Raw genomic sequence first — 20321 nt, forward strand, 5'->3', positions numbered from 1 at the left:
CTACCTCTATACCGTCTAGAGTCAAGGATGCGAGAAATTTCATATTCCCCGTCCTCCACCACCGGAGGAACAGAGGCAGAGGCGTCACCATCCGACACAACAGCTTTTTTTAACAGAGAGACATGAAAGACCGGATTAATTCTCCAGGAGGTAGGAACCTCCAACCTAACAGCAGATTGGTTGACAACCTGAAGCACCTTAAAGGGCCCTACAAACTTGGGACCCAATTTCTTAGAAGGAATCCTCAACCGCAGATTCCTAGAGGACAACCAAACCATGTCACCAACAGCGAACAAAACCTCCTGTCGTTTCCTATCAAAGTAGTCTTTAGATTTTCTGTTGGCCTCCTGAAGATTACCACGCACATCCGTCCAAACTCTTTCCAAATCAGCGGAAAAATTCTCCTCCTCAGGCACGGCAGATCCCAACTTGGAGAACGACCCAAACGACGGATGTCTCCCAGAACAACAAAAAAAAGGCGAACAACCAGCAGAAGAAGATGTATGATTGTTCAGAGCAAATTCGGCAAGTGGCAGAAACTCAGACCACCCCTCTTGATTGTCTGCCACAAAACAACGCAAGAACTGCTCAACATCCTGGTTTTTCCTTTCTGTCTGGCCATTAGATTCAGGATGATATCCGGACGAAAACGACAAATGAATTCCCAACCTGTCACAAAAGGCACGCCAAAAACGAGCCACGAACTGAGGACCCCTATCAGAAACAATGTCAGTAGGAACGCCATGAAGTCTGACAATTTCCTTGACAAAGGCCTTAGCGAGAGTTTTAGCGCAGGGCAGTTTGACGAAGGGAACCAAGTGACACATCTTGCTAAAGCGGTCCACGACCACCCAGATGACAGTAAAACCCTCAGAGGGGGGAAGGTCAGTTATAAAGTCCATAGCCAAATGTGTCCAAGGAGCACTGGGGACCTCCAAAGGACAAAGCAACCCCGCAGCAGGAGTATGTGAGGACTTAGATCTAGCACATATAGTACATTGGCGCACCCACTTAATGACTTCCTTCTGCCATCCAGGCCACCAAAAACTGCGACCCACCAGTCTCTTGGTCTCAGAGATTCCGGGATGACCTGCCAACCGAGATTCGTGACACTCAACAAACAAATCTCTCCTAAAGGTCTCAGGCACAAACAACCTCCCATGAGGAGTGTTAGATGGGGCATTCTCCTGAGCTTTAAGAATCTCATCTTCCAAAACGGAGTCTAAAGCAGCTATCACAACACCTTCTTGTAAAATGTTTTCCTCTTTCTCAGCACCGACTATGGGAGAAAAACTGCGAGACAAGGCATCCGCCTTAACATTCTTAGTACCAGGGATGTAAGTAACGGAGAAATTAAACCGCGAGAAAAACAGTGCCCACCTAGCCTGACGGGCATTCAGGCGCTTGGCAGCATCAAGATATATCAGATTTTTATGATCCGTAAGAACCTGAACGGGAAATTCCGCACCTTCCAAGAAGTGGCGCCAGTGTTCAAATGCGAGTTTAATAGCCAATAATTCCCGATTACCAATATCGTAATTCAATTCAGTCTCCGAAAATTTTTTTGAAAAAAAGGCACAGGGATGTAATCCATCCCCGTTATCCTGAGACAATACTGCGCCAACCCCCACAGAGGAAGCATCAACCTCAACCAAAAACGGCCTAGTAACATCAGGCTGCATAAGGATGGGAGCAGAGGTGAACCTCTCCTTGAGATACACAAAAGCTTCAATGGCCTCAGAAGACCACTGAACCGCATCAGCACCTTTCCTGGTGAGATCAGTCAGAGGTTTGACAATACTAGAAAAATTTTTTATGAACTTTCTATAGTAATTGGCGAAACCCAAAAACCTCTGTATCGATTTCAAACCAATAGGCCTAGGCCATTCCTGCACAGCCTGAACCTTAACCGGATCCATCTCAAAACCTTTGCTGGAGATAATGTAGCCCAAAAAACTAATTCTCTGTACAGCGAACTCACATTTCTCCAGCTTAGCAAAAAGCGAATTGTCCATTAATAACTGTAATACCTCACGCACGCTCCGCCAATGAGACTCCAGATCTGGCGAATAAATCAAAATGTCATCCAAATACACAACCACATTTTTACCGATCAAAGGTCTAAGGATGTCATTAATCAGATTCTGAAAAAATGCAGGAGCATTAGTGAGACCAAAAGGCATAACCAGATTCTCAAAATGACCCACAGGAGTGTTAAAAGCAGTCTTCCATTCATCACCCTCCTTCATGCGCAACAGATTGTATGCCCCCTTAAGGTCAATTTTAGAGAACCACTTGGCCCCCAATAACTGGTTAAACAGATCAGGAATCAATGGCAGTGGGTAAGGATTGCGTACCGTAATTTTGTTAATCTCACGAAAATCCAGACAAGGACGTAAACCGCCGTCCTTTTTTTTTACAAAAAAAAATCCAACCGCCACAGGAGACTTAGAGGGCCTAATGTGACCGGCGGCCAAGCTTGTCTGTATGTATTCCTCCAAAGCCTTCCTCTCAGGAATAGTAAGGTTAAATAAACGACTCTTAGGAAGAGTCGCTCCAGGGACAAATTCAATAGAACAATCATAGTCTCTATGGGGAGGCAAAACCTGCGATTCCTTCTCAGAAAAAACTCTCCAAAAATCCTGAATAGGAACAGGCAATTCTCCCCTATCCAAAGCTGCAATACGCCCGTTACAACACTTGTCATAACATTTATGGCTCCAGGATTTAATTTCACTGGTAGACCAATCCAGTACAGGATTGTGAAATTTTAACCAGGGCAAACCCAATATTACTGGAGAAGGCAAGTTATTCAACACTACCAAATCCAATTTCTCATGGTGAACACCATTAATAGTGAGAGGAAATTCACTGACCTTGAGAGTAATATTCTTCAAAGGGGAGCCATCCACAGAAACCACAGCAATGGGGGATGACAAAGGTTCAGGTTTTAAATTGAGTTTTTCCACGAATCCCCCATCAATTAAATTCAGTGTAGACCCGCAATCAACAAACACCCGAAATTCCATTAATTTTTCCTGAGCAATCGTGGAAGCAGCTAAAAATATACCCTTGGAATTTAAACAGGCAATACGGGCGTGACTGACCATTTTTTTTTCTTTCTTCATACGAAGCTCACAGCCTTTAATCAAATGACCAGATTTTCCGCAGTAGAAACACAAGCCTTGCGAAAAACGACGGTCTTTTTCTTGAGAGCGAGGTGCCACCGATCCAATCTCCATCGGTTCACCACTGTTAGTACACACATTATCATAACCAGAAACTGACATAGCAGAGGATTTGCTCTCATTAACCCTAGCACGCAGTCTTCTATCCACCCGTATAGCTAATTGCATAGCCTGTTGCAAATCTTCAGGTGTAGGATAAGCAATTAGCAGGTCTTTAACCCTTTCACTGAGCCCAGCAAGAAATAGACTTTTCAGAGCAGAATCGTTCCACCCTGTTTGAGTGGACCAACGACGAAAATGTGTACAATATTTTTCCACATTACCCGATCCTTGTTTTAGACGTCTCAACTCAGTCTCAGCTGATGCGACACGGTCAGGATCATCATATAATAGTCCCAAAGCAGAAAAAAAACTATCCACTGATCTGAAGCATGAATCACTAGGTTGCAAAGAAAAGGCCCACTCCTGAGGCTCTTTGCGCAAAAGTGACATTATGAACCCTACGCGCTGGGATTCATCCCCAGAGGACTTAGGTCTCAAACGAAAATACAATAAGCAAGCATTTTTAAATGAAAAAAATTCTCGGTGTTCACCAAAAAACAAATCCGGCAAACATACCTTAGGCTCCAAGAAATGTGCTCCAGGACAGTTACTCACGTGCTGACGGAGCTCGGCCACCTCCAGAGAGAGTCCCTGCAGGCGATGAGCCAAATCCTGAACCGACACCATGATGGAACAGAAAAATCTTTCCTTAGAGAATTTGCTGGCTGGACTTACTGTTATGTTCTGCTACCAAAGCTAAGGAAAGAGAGGAGATCTGTCCCTACTATGAGACTCAGCTGAATCCCTACGATGTAACAGGAAACCTGATCCTGCGATCAGACCTGCTAAAGTCCTAATCTAGTCTGTACGAAGACCTATAGATGTGGGGAGGGAATCCCTACAAGTACTAAGGACTGGGAGGAATATGGGACACCTCCTAACAGAAATAGTAGCAGACAGACGAACAAACAAAATAGATAGAACATAGAGGTCCGAAGACCAAGCAAACTAACAGAGTTAGATACAGAGCACAGGCTAGCTAGAAAGTAGATATACAATGAAGTCCAGCAAAGCCAGAAGGGCGGAGCAGGACTAAATAGGCCAACAAGGTCATGTGACCAGCAAAGGAAAAAAAACCTAACAGCAAGGTTCTAACAGCAAGTAAGTGGATCCTCATAAAGAGAGGGACAAAAAGAGGCCCTTATATATAATAGCATAGAAAGAGAGCAATCAGGAAGTGAGTATGTAGCACCCTGAGGATTCGGCTGCTACAGGGGTATCACACCTCAAGCCAGAGGTGTGGTATTCCACTCCCGGGTAAGGATGGAGTGTGGAACTGAGCTCAGTAGGCTGCATGCACTACACACATCCCATTTCCGGGGAACAGACCGATGGTACTCCCACTAGAGAAATGTGCAGGTACGACAGAGTCTGTTCCTGGCTGGAGTGGGAGGGGGGTGGAACATCCCAGTAGTGTAGGGGCAGATAGGGGGAGCAGTCTGGGTAGTGCTAGGAGCTCATTGGGTGCTGGTCACCTGAGCTCACACATAGAGGGAGTATATAAGGTGGGAACCATCTTAGATCAGGGTCAGTCTTTTGCAGAGTGAGGTCAGTCTGTCAGAGCAGAGGAGAAGAGCAGCTCCAAGGCCAAGAGAGAGAGAGAGGAGAAAGAAAGACCCAGAGGGGGAGAAAGAAGGAACTCCAAGAGCCCAAATTAGACCAGAGGGTGAAGAGTTGGCAACAGGGTACCGGATCCCAAGCTGGCAGAGGCTACAGCACACCTTAGCCAGGAACCGGAGGTCGTGGGCAGGATCGATCTGCCACGATCACCCACTAAATCCACCCGGAAGGCAGACCAGGAATAGGGTCAGGGAACCCAGAGACAAGGGTTTACCACCAAGAGGCCCGAGGGAGCCGGACATAGGTGGATCCCTGGTGGGGAAGGCCAGAGAAGAGGACAGGACAGAAAGGGAGCTCAGGACCACGCTCCAGAATCACCTGGGGGTTGGCTGAGTCCAGGACCTGGTGGACGCAGCACGGCTCGGGTGGTCACTTAAGGCCGGAGTGACCAGAACAACTGCAGTAAGTAAACAAACCCTGAACTGCACAGCCCGACTCTGAGTCTCATTTCCATCCTCGCTGCACCACCACAACCCCCCATCCTCTGCAACTGACCCCCTGAGGCTATACCCCTCCCGTTGGGGGTTATACTACCTGAGCTGCACATACATCACCAGCCTCAGCGGACCCTGCTGCAGCGGCGGCCGTACTGACCGCAATTCAACGGGTGGCGTAGTCGACACAAAAGAACATCCAGTAACATCATAAGGACTGCCACACACTGAGCTTGACACCCTGGGCACGGACCGGGTCACAGCCACTCGGAGACTACAACCCCCATCTGATCCGGCTCCGGGTATCCCCCAAACAGCACTGGCCCAGGGGGCGCGTCAAGTATAAAAGCGGATGACAGCACAGGTAGTTAATATGTAGATATATGGGCAATTCAAAGGGTCAAAACATATCAGGCATACAATAATAAAGAATAGCCAAAATATATAGACTGTCAAGTGACAATGACTCACCAATGCAGTCACTAACGATTGCTCAGGAGGGGGGGGAGAGGGAGACAGTAGGGAGTGGAGGGGATGGGCGAACAGGGCAGGAGCGGCAAATGTGGAGCCTGCAAGCCTCGACGCGCGTTTCGCGGGATTTGCTTTGTCAAGAGGCGTCACAACTAAGAGTACCAGCATCTTTTTAAATATGCCCCCCAATTGGTCACATGTCCGATCATGTGACCGGAAGAAGATGGTCGCCGACCGGAAGATGTATACGGCGCATGCGCGGGGATCGTCATGGCCTCCCGCCCCCGACGCATCCATCATGACAACGGTGCGGCCCCGGAAATGCCATTGAAATAGCGTCCGGAGCGGCGCCAGCACCATGGAGACAGACGCGCGGGATCGCAGGAGGGTGAGTAGCCCCGCGCATGCGCACCGCCTGCCCAGAGGGCTGCACACCATTTCCACCATAGCTCTAAACCAATGATTAATGCACAATCGCATCACATAGGGATGCATGTCTCCTAAAATAAAATCAGTATACATGGAGCTAAGAAAGTGACAAGCATCAAAATACATGCAATAAAGTACAAAGATTAGGAATTTAAATTCCAAGGCAGAGGGTAAGCAGCCCAAAAGGCAGAATCCATAAGAGTCAAACAGACATTCCATTTCTTAGAATTCTGTAGGGAGCAGAAAAGGTTTCACCAGAGTTGGAACTTCAGAGCAGGTATAGGATCCACAAATAGAGAGACACTAGATGCAAGAAATATGAAAAAATAGAAGTTAAAATCAATAGTAAAAAAATATATTAAAATAAGCAGACCACAAAAGCTCGCCCCGCCACTAGGGTTATACAGAGCAGGGGCTACAGGAGAGCACAGATTCAAAACCAAGAATGTTAGATTGGGCCTCATACAGGGAGAGATCAGCCACCCAAAAATCAGGAGTGGATGTGACCCTCCAGGAGTATCAGACAAGTAGTAAGAAAAATAGTAATTCAATTGAGACACAAAACACCACCATTAGGTGTCACAGGAAAGGAGAGAAACCCAGATTTTCATTCAGACCCCGTGGTGCCAGGGTGTCAAGAGTGATGATCCATCTTGCCTCCTTTTGTGCCAGGAGGCGTTTAATATTCCCTCCCCAGAAGCAAAGGCACACCCTGTCAATCCCCCGCACTTTAAGTGAGCGGGGATCACAGTTATGGACGGCCCTAAAGTGCCGTGGTAGTGTCTTCAGCTCCCGGGGATCCGTGGCCGTTGCATTGTTTACCTGTGTCCACGACCGGGGAAATTCTCAGAGTACTGTTTGGACCACTTCCTCCACTCCCTCTGTGGGTTGAGGGTTATCTGGGTCTTCCTCAGTGTGCTGCAATTGCTCGGGACATTTCTTCAAGTGATCTCTGGAAACTGCCGCTGATGTTTCTCCTCCATCTTTGCTGATGAGGCACACTTTGGTGTTATCATAACTCGAGGGTAGGATGGTGTATGGCTCTACCTCCCACTGGTCATCTAGTTTGTGGAGTCATCTCTTTCTCTTAAGGACTTGTTCTCCAGGTAACAAGGGGACAGCAGGTGCGTGTTGATTATAAGTTTTCTCTTGCTTTTGTCTTGCCTGGGACAAGCTTCTTTCAACACTCTCTTGCACTTTGCGGTATTGTTGCTGCCGCTCGGTATCCCAATCCGCATCTGGTGAGGTTGTCTCTGGTGTTAGGACTCCCATGTCCAAGTCGATGGGCAGCTTACCAGGTCTTGCCCTCATCAGGTAAGCAGGTGTGCAATTGGTAGAGTTCACTGGGATATGATTATAGAGGTCCACCAGATCTGGCATCTTCTCTGGCCACAGGCTGCGTTCTTCAAGGGGCAACGTTTTCAACAGGTCTATCACCACCTGGTTCATCTTCTCACACAACCCGTTGGTTTGGGGGTGATACGGCATTGTCCTTATTTTCTTGCAGCCGTACAGGTTGCAGAATTCCTGGAACACTTCCGCTTCGAAGGCTGGACCTTGGTCAGTAAGCACACGGTCAGGGTAACCGTGCGGGCGACAAAAGTGCTGTTGGAATGCTTTGGCTGCCGTCTGAGCCGTCTGGTCTTTCACTGGCACTACTACCAGGAACCGGAAGTAGTGGTCTACGATTGTGAGAGCGTAGACATAGCCTGACCTGCTTGGGGCTAGCTTCACGTGGTCCAAGGCTACCAGTTCAAGTGGCTGTTTGGTGACGATGGGCTGCAGGGGAGCCCTCTGGCTGTCACGGTCTTTTCGTCTCAGGTTGCATGGTCCGCATTCTCGACATCATCTCTCGATTGCTTTCCTCATGCCAGCCCAGTAGAATTGCTCACGTAGCAGGACTTCCAACTTCTTCCATCCGAAGTGTCCTGCTCCATCGTGGTACGCTTCTAAGACCATTGACGCATCTCGCCTTGGGACTACCACCTGCCAGACCAGTCCATGTGTCCGGGAGTTGATACTTCTTCGACACAGCTTCCCTTCATAGATGAACAGCTTGCCCTTCTCCTTCCACAACTGTTTGGTCTCCTCTGGAGCATCTGGATCAGGGTGCGAGTCAGCTTGTGTCAGTAACTCCTTGACTAGGCGGACAGCCAGGTCACTATCCTGTGTCTCTGCCCATCCATGGTGGGGCAATGGATTGAACGTGGCCTCTCTGTTGGCGGAGCACCTGTTCTTTACACAATGGGAGCACTGGGTCACCCCATGACGATGGAAAGCGGGGATCTCTATCGCTTCCAGCTCTTCCAGGTCTTCGCCTCCATCTGGCAAGTTGGGCATCCTGGACAGCATGTCAGCATTTGCATTTTTGTGCCCAGCCCGATACTTGATGGTGAACTCGTAGTTAGATAGTCGGGCCATCCATCGTTGTTCCAGGGCACCAAGCTTTGCAGTTTCCAGGTGCGTCAGCGGGTTATTATCCGTGAAGACCGTAAATTTGGAGGAGGCGAGATAGTGCTTGAAGCGCTCTGTCACAGCCCAGACTACGGTGAGGAACTCCAACTTGAAGGAACTGTACAACACCATATCCCCACGGGAGATCATCCACCCATTAAAGAGTGGTACCGGCCTGTACCCCCAGCTCACTATCAATGTGCCAAAGGGATGTTACGGGAGATGAAGGAGGCTGGGGTGATAAGAGATAGTTGTAGCCCTTTTACCTGCCCGAAGTCTAGTGGGTGTTTACTGAAGACCCGCTCATACTTCTGGACCACCTGGTAAACTCCATGTTTTTGGTGCTGAGGGGTGGAGTCAGTGCCCACATGTAGCTTCTGACACCAGTCCTCCATCTGTTCCATGGAGCCATTATCCTCCGTCGGTTTGGATGGAGGTAAGGGTTCCACTGTCTTTATAGAGTTGTTACTGACGGTGAATAATTTGGCAAGGGTAGCATATCGGGGCAAATGAACCTCTTTCTCCCCACAATTCAGGATGCGGACTGGCACTCTCCCATGGCGGACATCAACCACCCCCCTGGCTGTCAAAATGGTGGGCCTACTGTCAGAGTATACGGGCTCTACCAGGGCCTGGTAATCTCGACCCCTGAGACCGATTGTTGCCCGACACTATATCAACATTTCACTTCTAGGGGGCATGGCAATGGGGAACGGATCACTCATCCTGACACTGCCAATTTCACCACCAGACAGTTCTACCTGTTGTCTTCTCATCAGGGCTCTGATTTCTCTCTGCAGAACTCGCTGCTGACTGGAACTAGCAGTCTCCGCAACCTGCTGTAACAAGACAATAATTTCTGAAAGACAATTTTCAATGACATTAGTGCCTAAGGTTATCATGGGATGACTTTCTCGGCGATCAATGTCAACAATTATCATTCCTTGTGATGGCAACTCTACTCTGCCAATCTTTATGGTAACTTCTTTATACCCCACCTGAGGCAAGGGCTGACCATTGCTGGCATAGATGCTAAGATGTTCATCTGGACGGCGGGTAATGTCCGAATCAGTCCAGGATCGTTTATAAAGAATGTATGGCATAGTGGTCACCTGGGATCCAGTGTCCAGCAACGCGCTCATTGGGATGCCATCAAGCACAACAGGTAGGACCGGCCGTCCTCCCACGTACTTATCTCGCCAGCTTTGTAGGCCTGGTGGTCTTACTCCTGGGGGTTGGCCCTCTGCCCCAGGTTTTGCTCGTTTAAATTACATTACCTTGCATAGTGTCCTGCCTTGTGACAGCGGCGGCAGATGGGTTGTCCGTCCTGGTCGTAGCGGTCGCTGTTCCTCCCTCTGGTTGGTGGAATCATTCTCTGTCGTTGCCACGGGACATCCTCTGGACTGGAAGCCAGCTGGATCTTTTCCTTGGGGGACACTTGCATGAACTGCACCATTTTGGCCAGTGCAGCTACACTTTTAGTCAGCTCCTGGACCTGAAGGTGCAGGTCTGTAGACCAGGCATTGTCTAGAGTCTGTGCTTCAGCCCCTACAGGTTCTGGGGAAAAGGATGCCACCTCCTGGTGGTATGTGATAGCTGGGCGACGGTGGGATGTAGCGCCACCTGGTGTTGACTCTCGCAGCACCCGGATGGCTCTGTCTTTAAATTGTGCAAAGTCCAGATCGGGGTTTTGCAGAGCCATTATGCGCAGCTGTGTCCGGTGAGCGCTGGACAGGAGCCCCTCAAAAAACTGCTCAGTTAGCAATCTGTTCTCATCTCGCACACTGTCGGGGCCTACTTGTTTGATGGCCCACAGCGCCTCCTGCAAGTTTAAAGCATAGTCCCGTACACTGTCCTGCACCCTTTGTTTGCACCCGTAAAACTTCATTTTTATTTCAGCTGCAGTACGAGTGTCAAAGGTGTCCTTTAGTCGGGCCAGTATTTCCTTCACAGTACCTTTGTCTCTGCCCGGCCAGGACTTCACTTCTCTCTGGGCTGCACCGATTAACTGACCTATGAGGATGCTTACTTTCTGCTCCTCAGACAGGGGGTACACTTTAAACAAGCTGCGCAGTCTTTCTTCAAAGTCACTCAGGGTGTGCGACTCCCCTGAGTACTGGGGCAGCCACGCCGCTCCCGGTATGTATGGCATTGATAACGGCATTACAGTGGCAGCCGCCGAGCCTGCGGCTGAACTTTCCTTCATGTTGGGCGTCTTCCTCCCCCCTAGTGAACCGTGGCCTACCTCCTTTTACCTTGCCCCTGGTAGGCCGCGGTTCCGCCGGTGACGGTCTCCTTCAGGACCTGGCATCGCACGCGTCTGATGTAAGCGCTCACTGGGGCTCCTTCCAGGACCTGGCGCTGCGTCAGTGCGTGAGGTGGGACTTGGGCTTCGCACGCTTCCAGCGGTTACGCCCCTGTTCTTCCCACACGGCGACCCGGAAATGGCGGACAATGGCGGGAAACAGCGGCAATTGGCGCGAAACTTCACTGCGGTATGCGACACAGTTCTGTAAGGCGCACAGTACCCGGTGGCAACGGGCACGAAATCCTGCCGACTACGCCAAAGTTGACGCGCCCCTGGGCCTTGGGGTACCTGGTGCCGGGCCGGTAGATGCTGGGGGTTGTAGTCACTGTGGCGGTGACCCAGTCCGTGACCCAGGGCGGTCAATCCAAGGGTAATTTGTATATATGGGTTCTATAATGTCCGACTACGCCACCTGTGGAGTGCGGCTAATGGAGGCCGCCGCTGCGGAACAGTCCTCTGAAGCTGATGGTTTGGCAGCAAAGGTGGTATAACTCCCCACAGGAAGAGCTAGCTTCAGGGCAGTGTGTGGATGATGGTGGTTGTGCTGGGTATCAGTAATAACCACAGAGTCAGTATAGTGCAGTCCCAGGGTCTTTACTCACAGTTGTCAATTAAGCAAGCATGGACTGGAGTACTGGATAGAAGTAAGAGTCCGGTCAGCCTGGAAGCAAACATAGAGTCCTCCTTGCCAGGTGGAGTTGTAGGCTTGCCCTTCTCACTATACTCTTTGGCTTTACTGCTTGTAGCTGTGTTGTAGCCCACGTCCCTGAGTGTGACGTTCTGTGCTCACCCGTATGGCTGGCAGCCCGGGCCTTGTGCATGCATCGCTCCTCCGTGGCGGTTCTGGTCCCTCTGTGCTGCTGAGCCTCCAGGCGTCTGATGGGGCCAGGAGACCTGCAATCTCCTGCCCTGCGGTATCTGCTGCTGGACCTGCAGTGCCCCCACAGCCTCGGACTCCGGTGTCCGGTCCTCTGTGATAATCAGCTAGGACGAGCTTCCTCAGCTCCAGTCCCTAGCTCCTCTCTCCTAGATTTCGTAAACTCAACTCCTGACACTAAACTAACTAACCACACCCCCAGATACCAGTTGCTAAGGGGAGGGGTCTCCCCTTGCTGGTCTGGAGCCAGGAAAGTGTTGCATGTGTAGTGTACCTGACTAAAAGGACCCCTGCTTGCTTCCAGGTATGGCATTACCTCTTTTGAGGGAGGCAATACCACTGTGGCAACCGGACCCTCTGGGGTGCCACACAAGCAGTAAAGCCAAGGAGTCTAGTGAGAAGGGCAGGCCTACAACTCCATCTGGCAAGGAGGACTCTATGTTTGCTTCCAGGCTGACCGGACTCTTACTTCTAGCCAATAGTCCAGTCCAGGCTTGTCTAATTGTCATCAGTAAAGACCCTGGGACTGCACTATACTGACTCTGTGGTTATTACTGATGTGGCGCCCCTGAGGGTCCGACCGCCACAGGGATGCAGCACTTCTCTAATGGAGTGTAGTGTTCCTCCTCTGAGGTAAGAACAGTATGATAGTCGTGACCCAAACCTTGCATCCAACACCACATTTCTCCACCAGAGGGGGCTAGTATGCACTAGGTGCTGCTCCCCTGGTTACAGGGAGACTGGGGAACCAAGAGTTAGGGGAACCAGTTAGTGGGTGAGGGTGGAGGACTTACAAGTTAGTTACACTTTAAATTTGATATTTAATAAAAAGCCATCTTGGGTCTTGGTCTTTTGATCGTCATTAGCCTAGCTCTTTGACTGTCTTTATGCTGTCAATTGCTGAGGGTGCTGTGATCTCCCACCCCAACGCGGATCCTGTGTGGGCCTGCATCGGATGGAGACACAGCCCTCGTACGCCGGCCTTGGGAGGAGGGGGAGGTTGTAGACAAGGAATGTCTCGACCCGGTCAAGGACCAGGACCAAGAAGGCCCAGAGCTTAGGAGTGTGGCTCCACAGCAAATGGATCCCAGGCAGGATGCAGACGGAGCGGTGTACGCCACCTGTCCTCGCCATGCTGATATATTCAGAGGGAGTCCGGCTGAAAGAGGGGTACCGGCCCCCGACACCCGACCTTGCTACTCCATGTCCTGGTCGGGAAAGCCCGGTAGGCCCTGAGGATCCCACCGGGTATCGGACGGAGCGGAGCTGCCACCCGTGCCCTTGTTCTGAGAGGAGCTCAGAGGGAGACCCGGCCTATTTGCACACACACGGACAGGAAAGGATTCGGTCTGTAGTTCAGGAACACTCTGGTGTAGGGTCCCGACTGAATGCTGGAGTTTCTCGGAGGTTGTCGGACCCCCGTCCCTGATGACCGCAGGACTCCGCGGGGAGCAGGGAGTCGCCTTCCTTCTGCCGTCTCTGAAGTGAGTAAAGCCTTGGAAGTTCACCCCTATGGCCTCCGGACTGTTTTTTCTGCGCTACACAGCTCGACGCGGTGCCCGTCTTCCTCCACTACTACCCCCTCCATCCTGTCCCTCTGCCCTGAGGCCTTGCTCCGCCTGTGGGGAGTAGTAATAACTCTGGCCGCCATAACACCATGCCTCAGCGGACTGCAGCGGCGCTGGTGGCCTTCACCAGGTGCCACAGGTGGCGTAGTCGTAAATCAGCCACTCAACCCGGTTAAGCCCACACCATCTCCTTTTAATGTGATGGCCCTGAGCACGGGTCGGGTCTGGGCCACGGCTGCACTCCATCTCTCAATCACAGGACCCGACTCCGAGTCCCCCATCTCCCAGGGTAAAATAAAGGGCTTTTCGAGTAAGAGGCGTCACAACCTGGCGTAGTCGGCAGGATTGCGTGCCCGCAGCAAAGGAAGGAATTACCCATTGCTACCGGGTACTGTGTGCCTTACACCTTAAACTGTCGTTTTACACTTAAAATGGCGCCCGCCCAAGAAGAACAGGCACAATAACGCTGTGAAAAGCCTGTCTTTGAACGCCTCCCATCGTGGGCTGGGCTCCAGCTTGGCGCCAAAAATGTGGATTGCCCCTTCCATCAGAGACTGTCCGCGGGGTAATGCCCGTCAAACCGGATGGGCTGAACGAAGGCGGGCCTGTCAGCATTCCGCCCAGGAACCGCCCCGAAAGAGGAGGAAGAAGAAAAAACAACAAGGTGCAGCCATTGCAGTCGGAGCTTGCCATTCGTCAGAAGCAGACATGGACGCTTCTGGAGAGCAAACCAACGCACCTTCTGAACCCGGTTCAGGCCCTTCACCCGGCAGAGAGTGAGGCAGCAGTATCCTCACATCGGGAGATTTTGAATTTCTCCGGCAGGAAGCTCTGGGTCTCTTGCTGAGACAGAGAGAGGCCCAGGAGGCGGCGACGGCTGCGTGGTGGGAAGAGATGATGCTGCGTATCCGGGCCCGCCACCAAGGAGTTGAGGTCCCAGGACAAAGAGACACGGTGACAGAGGTCGTGAGCGGCCCAGCGGCGGGTGAGTGTGCTACCCCTGCCCCGGCTGCAGAGCCTACCGTAACGATCCTGGACCTTATGACGGGGTATTTAATACCCCACGCGGCCACCTGGGAGCAGGCTTTTGCTCCGGAGCTGCAAGCGGCAGCTATGAGTGGGGACCTGCGATGCCGCCCTAACCCTGAACCCGAAGTGCCTGAAACTGCGGAGGAATCCACTGGCTCCAACCCGGACTGGTCCGCGCCTGTAGAGGACCCGCAGCAACCCGTGATGACCCCGCTACCCGCACCAGCAGTAACCTGGCCCGAGGCTGAGGAGTGGGCCTGGGACAACCAGGGGGGGGGATTAATGGGCTTCCCCTGGGAGACCCGGGCTGAAGCGCGGAGGAGGAGCCAGTGGTGCAGCGACCAAATCTTCCAGCTCGCTCGGGAGCAAAGTCAATGGGAGCTCCGCTGCGTACGTCTAGAGGTACGGGCCAAAGCTGCCAAATCCCGGTCTCGTCAGGAAGAGGCCACCCGTCCCAGTTCCCGAGTGGAAGGGCAAGTCGTCCGCTTCCACCATGAGGCGGGGTGGGGGTTCATTAGAAGTCCCTAGTACCATGATGACGTCTTTGTCAGCCGGCGGGATGTCGAGCCGCGTCTGAAGAAGGGACATCCTGGCCGGAACCTCTTCCCGGGCAATACAGTGACCTTTTCTTGACACCAGGGGGTGCGAGGGTGGTATGCCCTGGATGTATACAAAGTGTCCAGGAGCGACGCCCCCTCACGCTCGGCCTCAGGGGACCGGTCAGCCTCCGTCGGGAGGAACGAGCCTTTTCCCAGGAGGGAGCCCGAGGTTTAAAGCAGCCCCGGCGGTTGCAGTTTTTGGTTTAAAAGTTAATCTGTTGACATTTCTACTTTTGCTTATTTTATAATCCCGGTTTCTAGAGACATGTGTCCCTGCGGACTGGCAGCAGACAGACTCTTTCCCTTGTAAATAGTTTGCATCTCTTTAGGTGCTCCATATTGGTTTTATACAAAAACCGCGGATCTTTTCTACCTCAAGACCTCAGAAGGAAAACCTGTCAGGGTGGCTCTCCGGGAGGTCCAACTCGGGATCTTCATGCCCAGCAGCCACCCCAGGGCCTACGTTGAGGGTTTGGGACAGGTCCCTCCTACTTCTGAACTGACTCTGCGTCTTTGCACCTTAACCCGTCTGTTTGCACAAAATGTCTCTGGAAAATGCTAGCACTTTTATAATTTTATACTTTTGTAATTTTCTACTGTATAACATGTTTGCAACGTTTAAGAAGATGTGCCTCCCATAAAGGGAAGATACTTCATGTTTATATTAAAAAGAAAATTTCCTGGGTGTTACTTCTTTTGCAGCCCGCGGACGTGCTGTGTTTTACCAGGGGGGAATGTGGCGCCCCTGAGGGTTCGACCGCCACAGGGATGCTGCACTTCTCTAATGGAGTGTAGTGTTCCTCCTCTGAGGTAAGAACAGTATGATAGTCGTGACCCAAACCTTGCATCCAACACCACATTTCTCCACCAGAGGGGGCTAGTATGCACTTGGTGCTGCTCCCCTGGTTACAGGGAGACTGGGGAACCAAGAGTTAGGGGAACCAGTTAGTGGGTGAGGGTGGAGGACTTACAAGTTAGTTACACTTTAAATTTGATATTTAATAAAAAGCCATCTTGGGTCTTGGTCTTTTGATTGTCATTAGCCTAGCTCTTTGACTGTTTTTATGCTGTCAATTGCTGAGGGTGCTGTGATCTCCAACCCCAACGCGGATCCTGTGTGGGCCTGCATCGGATGGAGACACAGCCCTCGTACCCCGGCCTTGGGAGGAGGGGGAGGTTGTAGACAAGGAATGTCTCGACCCGGTCAAGGACCAGGACCAAGAAGGCCCGGAGCTTAGGAGTGTGGCTCCACAGCAAATGGATCCCAGGCAGGATGCAGACGGAGCGGTGTATGCCACCTGTCCTCGCCATGCTTATATATTCAGAGGGAATCCGGCTGCAAGAGGGGTACCGGCCCCCGACACCCGACCTTGCTACTCCATGTCCTGGTCGGGAAAGCCCGGTAGGCCCTGAGGATCCCACCGGGTATCGGACGGAGCGGAGCTCCCACCCGTGCCCTTGTTCTGAGAGGAGCTCAGAGGGAGACCCGGCCTATTTGCACACACACGGACAGGAAAGGATTCGGTCTGTAGTTCAGGAACACTCTGGTGTAGGGTCCCGACTGAATGCTGGACTTACTCGGAGGTTGTCGGACCCCCGTCCCTGGTGACCGCAGGACTCCGCAGGGAGCAGGGAGTCGCCTTCCTTCTGCCGTCTCTGAAGTGAGTAAAGCCTTGGAAGTTCACCCCTATGGCCTCCGGACTGTTTATTCTGCGCTACACAGCTCGACGCGGCGCCCATCTTCCTCCACTACTACCCCCTCCATCTTGTCCCTCTGCCCTGAGGCCTTGCTCCGCCTGTGGGGAGTAGTAATAACTCTGGCCGCCATAACACCATGCCTCAGCGGACTGCAGCGGCGCTGGTGGCCTTCACCAGGTGCCACAGGTGGCGTAGTCGTAAATCAGCCACTCAACCCGGTTAAGCCCACACCATCTCCTTTTAATGTGACGGCACTGAGCACGGGTCAGGTCCGGGCCACGGCTGCACCCCATCTCTCCATCAAAGGACCCGACTCCGAGTCCCCCATCTCCCAGGGTAAAATAAAGGGCTTTTCGAGTAAGAGGCGTCACACTGACACCCTGCACAACCACCATCATCCACACACTGCCCTGAAGCTAACTCTTCCTGTGGGGAGTTATACCACCCTTGCAGCAAAACCACCAGCTTCAGAGGACTGTTCCGCAGCGGCGGTCTCCATTGGCCGCATTCCACAGGTGTTATAGTCGGACATTCACACCTATACATATAAATTCCCCTTGGATTGACCGCCCTGGGTCATGGACCGGGTCACCGCCACAGTGACTACAACCCCCAGCATCTACCGGCCCGGCACCGTGTTCCCCACGGCCCAGGGGGCGCGTCAGCTACTTTGAAGAACCTAGAATATAAGACATATTTTCAGTTGTTTCACACTTTTTTGTTAAGTATATAATTCTACATGTGTTAATTCATAGTTTTGATGCCTTCAGTGTGAATGTACAATTTTCATAGTCATGAAAATACAGAAAAATCTTTAAATGAGAAGGTGTGTCCAGCTCACCCCTAACCATCTCGATTGGGTTCAGGTCTGGTGACTGTGGAGGCCAAGTCATGTGGCGTAGCACCCCATCACTCTACTTCTTGGTCAAATAGCCCTTACACAGCCTGGAGGTGTGTTTGGGGTCATTGTCCTGTTGAAAAATAAATGATGGTCCAACTAAACGCAAACCGGATGGAATAGCATGCTGCTGCAAGATGCTGTGGTAGCCATGCTACTTCAGTATGCCTTCAATTTTGAATAAATCCCCAACAGTGTCACCAGCAAAGCACCCCCACACCATCACACCTCCTCCTCCATGCTTCAGGTGGGAACCAGGCATGTAGAGTCCATCCGTTCACCTTTTCTGCGTCGCACAAAGACACAGTGGTTGGAACCAAAGATCTCAAATTTGGACTCATCAGACCAAAGCACAGATTTCCACTGGCCTAATGTCCATTCCTTGTGTTCTTTAGCCCAAACAAGTCTCTTCTGCTTGTTGCCTGTCCTTAGCAGTGGTTTGCTAGTAGCTATATTACCATGAAGGCCTGCTTCACAAAGTCTCCTCCAAACAGTTGTTGTACAGGTGTGTCTGCTGCTAGAACTCTGTGTGGCATTGACCTGGTCTCTAATCTGAGCTGCTGTTAACCTGCGATTTATGAGGCTGGTGACTCGGATAAACTTATCCTCAGAAGCAGAGGTGACTCTTGGTCTTCCTTTCCTGGGGCTGTCCTCTTGTGAGCCAGTTTCTTTGTAGCGCTTGATGGTTTTTGCAACTGCACTTGGGGACACTTTCAAAGTTTGCCCAATTTTTCGGACTGACTGACCTTCATTTCTTAAAGTAATAATGGCCACTCGTTTTTCTTTACTTAGCTGGTTTTCTCTTGCCATAATACAAATTCTAACAGTCTATTCAGTAGGACTATCAGCTGTGTATCCACCAGACTTCTGCACAACACAACTGATGGTCCCAACCCTATTTATAAGGCAAGAAATCCCACTTATTAAACCTGACAGGGCACACCTGTGAAGTGAAAACAATTTCCGATGGTCTGTATATACAGTACAGACAAAAAGTTTGGACACACCTTCTCATTTAAAGATTTTCCTGTATTTTCATGACTATGAAAATTGTACATTCACACTGAAGGCATCAAAACTATGAATTAACACATGTGGAATTATATACTTAACAAAAAAGTGTGAAAAAACTGAAAATATGTCTTATATTCTAGGTTCTTCAAAGTAGCCACCTTTTGCTTTGATGACTGCTTTGCACACTCTTGGCATTCTCTTGATGAGCTTCAAGAGGTAGTCACCGGAAATGGTTTTCACTTCACAGGTGTGCCCTGTCAGGTTTAATAAGTGGGATTTCTTGCCTTATAAATTGGGTTAGGACCATCAGTTGTGTTGTGCAGAAGTCTGGTGGATACACAGCTGATAGTCCTACTGAATAGACTGTTAGAATTTGTATTATGGCAAGAAAAAAGCAGCTAAGTAAAGAAAAACGAGTGGCCATCATTACTTTAAGAAATGAAGGTCAGTCAGTCCGAAAAATTGGGCAAACTTTGAAAGTGTCCCCAAGTGCAGTTGCAAAAACCATCAAGCGCTACAAAGAAACTGGCTCACATGAGGACCGCCCCAGGAAAGGAATACCAAGAGTCACCTCTGCTTCTGAGGATAAGTTTATTCGAGTCACCAGCCTCAGAAATCGCAGGTTAACAGCAGCTCAGATTAAAGACCAGGTCAATGCTACACAGAGTTCTAGCAGCAGACACATCTCTACAACAACTATTAAGAGGAGACTTTGTGCAGCAGGCCTTCATGGTAAAATAGCTGCTAGGAAACCACTGCTAAGGACAGGCAACAAGCAGAAGAGACTTGTTTGGGCTAAAGAACACAAGGAATGGACATTAGACCAGTGGAAATCTGTGCTTTGGTCTGATGAGTCCAAATTTGAGATCTTTGGTTCCAACCACCGTGTCTTTGTGGGACGCAGAAAAGGTGAACGGATAGACTCTGCATGCCTGGTTCCCACCGTGAAGCATGGAGGAGGGGGTGTGATGGTGTGGGGGTGCTTTACTGGTGACACTGTTGGGGATTTAGTCAAAATTGAAGGCATACTGAACCAGCATGGCTACCAAAGCATCTTGCAGCAGCATGCTATTCCATCTGGTTTGCGTTTAGTTGGACCATCATTTATTTTTCAACAGGACAATGACCCCAAACACACCTCCAGGCTGTGTAAGGGCTATTTGACCAAGAAGGAGAGTGATGGGGTGCTACGCCAGATGACCTGGCCTCCACAGTCACCAGACCTGAACCCAATCGAGATGGTTTGGGGTGAGCTGGACCACAGAGTGAAGGCAAAAGGGCCAACAAGTGCTAAGCATCTCTGGGAACTCCTTCAAGATTGTTGGAAGACCATTTCCGGTGACTACCTCTTGAAGCTCATCAAGAGAATACCAAGAGTGTGCAAAGCAGTCATCAAAGCAAAATTTGGCTACTTTGAAGAACCTAGAATATAAGACCTATTTTCAGTTGATTTACACTTTTTTGTTAAGTATATAATTCCACATGTGTTAATTCATAGTTTTGATGCCTTCAGTGTGAATGTACAATTTTCATAGTCATGAAAATACAGAAAAATCTTTAAATGAGAAGGTGTGTCCAAACTTTTGGTCTGTACTGTATATATATAGCGAGAAAATGTAATTTTTAATTTAA

The sequence above is a fragment of the Phyllobates terribilis genome, unplaced genomic scaffold (assembly GCF_046119375.1).
Source record: "Phyllobates terribilis strain yellow unplaced genomic scaffold, ASM4611937v1 Scaffold_9__5_contigs__length_417890890, whole genome shotgun sequence".
Taxonomy (NCBI): Eukaryota; Metazoa; Chordata; class Amphibia; order Anura; family Dendrobatidae; genus Phyllobates; species Phyllobates terribilis.